Source organism: Saccopteryx bilineata, chromosome 3 (assembly GCF_036850765.1).
Source record: "Saccopteryx bilineata isolate mSacBil1 chromosome 3, mSacBil1_pri_phased_curated, whole genome shotgun sequence".
Taxonomy (NCBI): Eukaryota; Metazoa; Chordata; class Mammalia; order Chiroptera; family Emballonuridae; genus Saccopteryx; species Saccopteryx bilineata.
The window spans coordinates 133,104,433-133,113,647 of NC_089492.1; the positions used below are offsets into that span (position 1 = coordinate 133,104,433).

The 9,215-nt window shown below is 38.0% G+C and overlaps 1 pseudogene; it reads right to left on the bottom strand.

Annotated features, from left to right (window-relative positions):
* Positions 1 to 3,237: 3,237 nt before the first annotated feature.
* On the bottom strand, positions 3,238 to 7,909 carry LOC136330558 (T-cell surface glycoprotein CD1b-2-like; annotated as a pseudogene).
* Positions 7,910 to 9,215: the final 1,306 nt, after the last annotated feature.

Genomic DNA, 9,215 nt, shown 5'->3' on the forward strand with positions numbered 1-9,215 from the left:
AGTAAGTGTGATTTGCTACATTAAGGAAAAAATATAAAATACCTTGTTATTTCAAGAGAAGAAAAATAAACACCTAATAAAATTTAATAGCTATTCATACTAACAGTAATAATAATAAACATTTTAGCAAATTTGAAAGAAAATATTCTTTATTTTATAAAAAATATTCCAAAAACACAACAGTAATTATTATCACTAATGTTAACTCCTGAATAATTGTTATTTAGTATATTTAAACAGATGAGAATGCCAGCTGTTAGTTCTACTCTAAGGGTACCTAGAGCTCATAGCCAATGCAGTTGGGCAAGACAATGCAATAAAGAATCAAAAGAAACAACTGGATTTTTCATATTTAAAGATGCCATAAAAGTATACATAGAATATCCAAGAAGATCTACAGTTAAATCTTAAACTTCATAAGTTAATTTAACATGAATACTGGGAGCCAGGTATAAATATTTTTAATATATTTTTTATATTAGCAAAAATCACAGGAACATAGAATCACATTCATGAACACACTGTCACCAGAAAAAAAAAGTTGAAAAGCTCATGTATTTATATTTTGAAACTGAAATTCTCTTTCTAAAAGTCATTCATCCAGAGGTCATATTAAAACCATGAATAAATTAACGTTTTTGAAGATGAGGAGATTTAGAAGACAATCATGAGTTCAAACAATCACCTTTGAGAGATGTTAATTTGGGGCAGGAAGGAGAATAAGAAGAGCAAAGAAAACAGAGAAAAGGTAAAGAAGAATATGAAAAGACTGTTGCAAGACATGAGACACCAGAGAAATACCAGAATTTTAAAGGAATTTAAAGTTTCAACTAAATTGGTTTAAAAGAAAAATAAAAGCTGAGTTTATTTAAGTAAGGTATCCAGAGGTAACTAAGTCTCCAGGTAGAGTGGGATTTGATCTTTGGCTTTGTGAATTTACCATTCTGTTTTATTTGTGCATTTTATTTCTGGTCAGCTTTACTCATGGAACAAAATTCTGTGGCAGTCTTAGGCGTTGAAAGAGGCATACCATTCAGACAGTAAAGACCCCTTCTTTTCTCACCCACCAAATATAATCAGTTGGCTTCAGCTGTTTTCGAGAAGATTATAACACATACACACTGTGAACAAATTGTTCCAACTAAGCCTGCTCTCATCTGCCATCAAACTTGCCCCCTACAGGGCATTTGTCAGTGTCTGAAGATATATTTGCTTGTCAAAATTGGGAAGGTACTACTGGCATCTGGTGAGTAGAGATGCTGCTAAAATTTGTATTGTGCACAGGACAACCCTGCATAACAAAGAATCATCTGGCCCTAAATGTCAATAGTGAAAGGCTAAGAAATCTTTAGACCACAAGTTCTAAAACTTAAATGTATATAAGAATATTCTGAAACACTTGTTAAAAACCAAGTTTCTAGTTTCCATTTTTGGTTGTTTTTTTTTAATGTAATAGGTCTAGAGTGGGGTCTGAAAATTAATTTTTTTTTTTTTTTTTTTTTTTTAACAAACTCATAGGTACTGCTGCTGGTACTGACTCATAGTCCACACTTCAAAAAACACAAAATGTTTAGGACCCCATACTGTAGCTGAGGATGCAGTCAAGCATACAACAATATGCTACTCTAAAAGATGAGGTGTAGTTTAATGCATTCTGGAGAGGATAAAAGCATATTTTCAGCTATTTGCTTCTCTTCCCAACTCCTAAATTCAACATCATCCTGGAAGTTCCAGGTGGGAATCAGCTTACAGTCCCTATAGCTTCTCCAAAAGTTCTGCCTGCTTAGATTTCCCTTTCTAAGATCTATAAAAAAATATACTCAATTGCTCTCCACCTCTACCTGCTGCTGTTTTAATCAAATTAATTTGGATTTTTTTTTTTTTTACAGGGACAGAGAGATTCAGAGAGAGGGATATATAGGGGCAGACAGGAACGGAGAGATGAGAAGCATCAATCATCAGTTTTTTGTTGCAACACCTTAGTTGTTCATTGATTGCTTTCCATATGTGCCTTGACCATGGGCCTTCAGCAGACTGAGTAACCCCTTGCTCAAGCCAGTGACCTTGGGTCCAAGCTGGTGAGCTTTCTTCAAACCAGATGAGCCTGCGCTCAAGCTGGTGATCTTGGGGTTTCGAACCTGGGTCCTCCGCATTCCAGTCCAAGCTCTATCCACTGCCCCACTGCCTGGTCAGGCAAATTAATTTGAATTTTTAAAATGGTGTTTTTAGAAAACTATAGAATAAGGAAAATAAATAAAAACAAATAAATAAATGTAAATCAAAGATCAAAATAAATCAATATACCATAGATCTCAAAGTCTCTGTGGCAAGAAAAGCCCTATTGACTTTAACCTATTTAACAACTTTCTTGCACTATTATCTCCCACACATCCTACTTCTCACTCATTCTTACAAAAAAAATTAGCAGGATTCTATTCTGATTAATCTTTGTAAGTAAACTCTAGTCATATAGTATGGGCATGAGGGGTTTTCACAGAGGGGTTCAGGGCAGAAAAAAAGAACATGGTATATCTACTCTTTGCTATGTGAGAAATATTTTAATAAGAGGGAAATATATATAAAATATCAACTTAAAAAATAAATGAAAAAAGTGATTTTGAGAAAGCCTATTTACATGGCAGCTATATCAACTCAGATTATTTTTGCTGAACAAATATATATATATACAAGTTAATAATCAAGCCAGGGATCCCTTGAAAGAAGAATTATTTTTTGCACTTACAAGTACAAAAAAGTCACTGCAATGTTGAGGACACAGAGAAAAGTGGATCTCTGCATGACACCAGAAAAGGGAAGGTTATTAACACTGTAGTACTAGGGAAGGAGGAAGAAGCATCACAAATAGGCCTTGAGGGTTACAAATGCATCATGATAGAGGCACAGAAATTACATTAACAATGATCAGTATCTTTGCAAACACCAATATTCCAGCATAATTATAGTTAGGTTGCTTTCACAAATTTTTTTAGAACAAGTAGAAAAATAAGTTTTAAAACAGAAAGATCACTGATACCATCACTTAATAAATTCACGGTTCTTAATTATTTTTTTGTTAGTTTGTTAATTATGATATATCTCACAACCTATGAAAATTCAAGTTGGTCAAATATGACAATTATTTTATTAAGTATGATAAGATTGACTCCTGGGGTGACAACTTGAGTTTCTGGTCTTCTGGGTATTTATTCCAAACGGGTAAGGAGGCATGCTGAAATTTCATGGAATACTCTGATATGACCTGGTAAGAACACAAGCAGTTTTAGCTCTGCATAAGACATATTTGTACATTCATTTCATAGAAGACTTATTCATAATGGTCAAAAGGTGGAATCAACCCCAATGTTCATTGCCAGGTGAATGGATAACAAACACATAAATAAATACTAGCAATGGAATGTTGGTTGTCTGGGCCTAGATGACCAGAAATGACAAGCTCTTGTTTTATGCGTATACAGTTTTAGTTTCTCTGGATGAGAAGAGTACTAGAGATTGTTTGTGCCCATAAAAAAGTGTAATTAATCTTATTAAACTATGTATTTAAAAATGACTGAGATAGCAAGTTTCATATTTTTTTTTTTTAATTTTTTTTTTAATTTATTGATTTTTTTTTTTAGAGAGAGAGAGGAGTGAGAGAGAGAGAGACAGAGAGAGAGAGAAGGGGGAGGAGCAGGAAGCTTTGACTCCCATATGTGCCTTGACCGGGCAAGCCCAAGGTTTCAAACCCGCGACCTCAGTGTTCCAGGTCAACGCTTTATCCCACTGCGCCACCACAGGTCAGGCGCAAGTTTCATATTGTGCATATTTTACCACAATTAAAAAACAGATTTACATGAATAGGTGGGAAGTGGGGGAAAGTGCAGAGGCAGGGACACAGGAGCAAATGGACAGCTGTCAGAGGGACAGGGGAAGAGGGGACTGGATCAAAGAAGGCGAAGGGATTAGCCCAGAATAGAAATACATAACATATAGACACAGACAACAGAGTGGCATAGCTAGAAGGAAACGGTGGTGGAGGGAGGAGGAGGAGAGCAAAGGGAGGGAAGGTGGGCAGAAAGAGACTTTGCTGGGGTTGGGTATGATGTGGTGTGTGGATAGTATTATACTGAGTTGGACACTTGAAACCTGCATGGTTTGCAAACCATGCCAACTCAATACATTGAAAAAAAATGAGGCTAAAAAATGATGTAAATAAATGAAAATGGTATTAAAGAGTGGAAGGTGGACAGAAAAGAATGATTTTAAGAAACTTATTGGCGCCTCAGATACCATAATGCAAGACAAATCAAAAAATGAAGATGGACAATATTATTGCTAAAATTATCACCGTGGTAGAGGTAGGATGTCCTGGCAATTGGGAGAAGACACACAGATGTCACTGCCAAGCCCATTGCTGAGTCTCCTGCCCTTCCTTTGCTCACCTGAGTGTCAGCTCCATCACAATCTGCTTTGATGCAAAGGCAAATCCAACGTCCCCTCTCAGATTCTCTAACACAATCATCCACATCTATCTTCTACCACTTTCTTTTCCTCACATCACCCAATTTATGGGTCTGTGATTCTTACCACCTTTATATCTTAAGTGAGTGATTTTCATCCTTTTTAATCTCATGGCACACACAAAGTACTAAAATTCTGTGGCACACCAAAAAATATATTTTTTCTTATTAGACAAAAAAATAGGTATAATTTTGATTCATTCACACCTGATGGCTATATTGTGCCTGCTATTGTTATTTCTTTCTTTCTTTAACAATCTAAAAAAAAGGGTCACTGCCCCTGACTAAATAGTCAGATATTACAGTGTTTAAAAATTCTTGCAGCACACCAGTGAAAAATTGCTGCCTTAGTTCATCTATCTCTTTCTCTCTCTTGTTTTTCCTTCCTCTTTCCTTTTTTCTCTCCCTCCCTCCTTGTTTCTCTGTCACACCCACTAAGTCTCACCATTTTGCTCACTCCTCCCTCCATGTTTGTGAACCATCTGCTCCCATTTCCGGCCAGTCCAGTTCTTTCTCACCCCAGTGGAGGACGATGTCCTGGCCTCCCAGGCTGCTGTGCTTTACTCGGCAATTCAGGTTAGCTTCCTCCCCAGCCACAACGTCCAGGGTTACTTGGAGATACCACGTCTTGTCAGCATTGGGCAGGATGTCACCTTGATGAGTTCCTGGATGCTCCTGGTCACCCCTCATCCACATCACCTGTACAGGTTTGGGGTAAAATCCTGGCACACTAGCAGCAGATGACCAGGCAGAGAAGGGGGGCCACTGGAAAACCAGGCCTCGGGCTTCACTGGGGCAAAAAGGAGCAGAAGAGTGTCACATTATGGCTCTATTCTAGAGCAGTGGGGCTTAGAAACACGGTAGTTTGGAGGACCCTTCCCACTCATTTGGAAACCAAATAATTTTTTGCTTAAGCCCCTCCTTTCTTAGGCACCTTATACCTTTGAATTCCTAAAGGTGGTCTAAATTGAAATAGAACAGTCTTGGAGAGAGAACAGGACTAACCTTGTCTCTGCAGTTCTGCCTTCCCTACATCGAGAATGCCCAAGGGTTATCAAGGGCAACTTCTTGACTGGAGCTTCTCTATGATACTAGAGATACCTTGGTATTGAGAGAGAATTGTGCAGTTCCTCTGTGCTCTGCGGCCGCTCTCCACACATGAATCATTCTGGCAGCTCAGGAAATCCACTCCTCCCAAAGCTCCCCTCAAGAAGCTTACTGTGGTCTCCCAGAATGCAACTTACAGCTGGCTATAGCCTGGTTTTCAAAGGGATCTCGATACAAGAAAAACAGAAAAAAGATATTTAAAAGGCAACAAGAAGAATAGGGATGGAGAAACACGTAGAGTTTTGGATTTTGGTGGGGAGAAATGTTTGAGAAATGAAATGAAGCCAAAAGCCAATCTAGCACCATCATGTGACACACAATGACTTTTCAGTTAACAACAAACCACGTGCAAGAAGGTAGTCCCCATAAGATTATAAGGAAGCTGAAAATTTCTTATTTACCTAGTGACTTTTTTGCCATGATAACAGCATAATGTATTACTCACGTGTTTGTGGTGATGATGGGGTCAAATCTCCATTGTGCTGCTGGTTGTATAGACAATAACAATGCAATATGTACAGTACATGATACATGAGAATAATAGTAAATGATGCTACTGGTTTATGTGTTTATTTTTTTTAATTGCTATTTTAGAATGTACATTTTCTACTTACGAAAAAGAAGTTTATGAAACACAGTATGCTGTGTCAGATTAGCAATAATTTTATACCTGTCATATTTACTGCATCACTTGATTGGATAATTTTTTCTCTTGCTTGATTTAATATTTTATATATTTTTTACAATAATGTGCAATACTGGGTTTTAGTTATTTAGCAATAAAATATACTGTATAGCATAGATGTGCAGTAGCTACCCTAACTAGGTTTGTTTAAATGCACTCTGGGATAGTTACACAATAATAAAATTGTCTAGCAATGTATTTGTCAGAACATGTCCTCAGTGTCAAGTGGTATATAACTGTTTTCAGAGATGTTTCTTTTAAAAATATTGGTTGATTGATTGCAGAAAGAGAGAGAGAGAGAGAAACATCAATTTATTTTTTACTCATTGATGCACCCATTGGCTGAGTCTTCTATATGCCCTGACAGAGATCAAACCTGCAACTTTAGCATATCAAGATGATGCTCTAACAACTGAGCTACCCATCCAGGGCTATTCAGAGACTTTTCAAAGAGTAGAGAACAGGGGAAGGTATACATGTCATAAATGGTGGGGAAGAGATGTTGTAGTAAATGAACAGTGAGTGAGAAGAAAGAAAAGGGTAATGTGAGGAGCAGGGTGGTGAAGTCAGGAGGAAGTACACATTCCAGGATGATGGGAGAATTACATTGAGAGGAGGAGCAAGTAGGATTGAGGAGATGGATTGGAAACAAAGGAAGTCACACTTTAGTTCACTCAGGAACAGGGTGGGGAAAGTCATGACTTCTTGCTTGGGGTTTAAGAGTGAAAGAGTTAGACACAAACAAAGGGGAATCTTCATTAGATAAGAGTGAAAGAAGCAAGAGAAATCTGAAGTATTTTGTGGAGGTGTGGAATCTAAGAGGAGGACTGCTCTAGATAAATGTGCGCACACAGTTGGCTAAACTGGGAAAGAGGAGAGAAATATCCTGGGGTGCAGTAGCATAAATCGAGAGAGAGAGAGAGAGAGGGAAAGAGAGAGAGAGAGAGAAGTAATTGGTAATCTACTCAGATCACAGGACTGAACTAACACGTCATCTGGAAGTCACTGACATGATCCTGTACTACCTGAAGGAATCAGATGATATTGAACCAGAATATTTCTTCCATCTCAGACACCTCCACATTCCTAAAGTTTCCCTTGGACCCAGACTTCAGGACAATGACAGTGCTTGAGTTCTATCCCAGCCTTGAATCTGCATATCATTCTGCCAGTCTGAGCCTTAATTATGTTGCCAGGTGCTGTTCACAAATGATGATATCTGGATGACATGGAAAGAGGTTATCTCTTGAAAAGCTGTGGGTAGGGAAAGGATAGTAAAATTAAAAGGAAAGAAGAAGAAGAGGATGGGGAAAAACAAATGACAACCAGAAAAATTGAGAAAAAAACCCAGTCTGAACAACAAAATGGCAGAAACATTTGCCTGTGCCAGGGCCTTTGGCTCCATCCTCAGCATCCAATATAGAAAAAGATGGCTGGAGACGGGCTGGCCCAGACCCTCAGGGGTATGCACAGCATGCTTTCATCCAGACCACCCACACCCAGAGTTCCAGCCAGAGTTACTCTTACCTTGCTCGTGTTTGTGCTCACTGTCACCACCTGGGATGAGATCTGTTAGCAACAGAAGTGGCAAAAGTAGCATTTCACCGATAGATAGAACTTCTGATACTTAAAGCTGGTGTTTGTTCTCTGAACTCAGCAAACTGTTGTTTCCTCAGTCCTCTTTAGTGACTTTCTCTTCCAGGGACAAAATTCTACCTCATTTACATTGGACATCATAAAGAAGCTGTGTCTCCCCCAGCCTTGACCCTCCCATTCTGCTTGTCATTTCCACTCTAGCTCTTGAATTCCAAATTCTTCTTCTTATCTTCCTGGTTTACTGCTGTTTTCCTGATCTCAGCTCTCTTTATACTACCTTGAAAAAGCCACCGTATGATTTTCTTTTTCTCTTTCTTTCTTTCTTTCTTTCTTTCTTTCTTTCTTTCTTTCTTTCTTTCTTTCTTTCTTTCTTTCTTTCTTTCTTTCTTAGATGAGAGAAGAGGGGTTTGGATAGTGAGGCCAACTCCCACATGCAATCCTATCAAGGTCCACCAAGTAACCCTATCAGGAGCTAAAAATTGAGTACTAAGCTATATTTACTGCCTGAGGCTGTTGTGCTTTAATTGAGTCATCCTCAGCACCAAGGGCCATGGTAGAACCAATAGGACCACTGCTTGTGAAAGGGAAGAAAAGAAAAGGGGAGTAGGGCAAAGCTGATAAGTCGCTTCTCCTGTGCCCTAACCGGGAATTGAAACCTGGATGACCATACACTAAGTCGATGCTCTTCTCCCTGAACCACTGGCCAGGACTCACTATGTGGTTTGAAAGGTTATTTTGCCTCCTAAGACTTTTATTGTAACATTTGTTACATTGGAAGAAACTGTTACACAATCACCTGCTTTAATTTAGGAAAATTCTTCTAGTTCATCCATACAATTCAATCTTTCTTCAGTATGACCTTGTCTTCTCCTGCTCTTTGCCTTTACCTCTTCTCTGCATTCTCAATGGCTCCTCTACTCATTTTATTCCCTTGTCTCATTGCCCTAGCCCTACATTTGTATGGCATGAGTTGGTGACCATTTACAAAAGGCAAAGCAATCATTTTCTTCATGTTTTTAATGTTTTTAGTTCTTCCAACACTTTTAAAGAGAGAAAAGACAAGAGATAAAAAGAGAAACAGAAACATTAAATTGTTGTTTTATTTGCTTATGCATTCATTGGTTGATTTTATAAATAACACTGCAGTGAACACAGGATGCATATATAATTTCAGATTAGTGTTTCTGTTTTCTTTTGTGATATTCCTAGAAGTAAAATCACTGGGTCATAAGGCCATCTTATTTTTAATATTTTTAAGAAACTTCATACTGCTTTCCATAGTGGTTGCATCAAGAGTACACGGTTTCCTT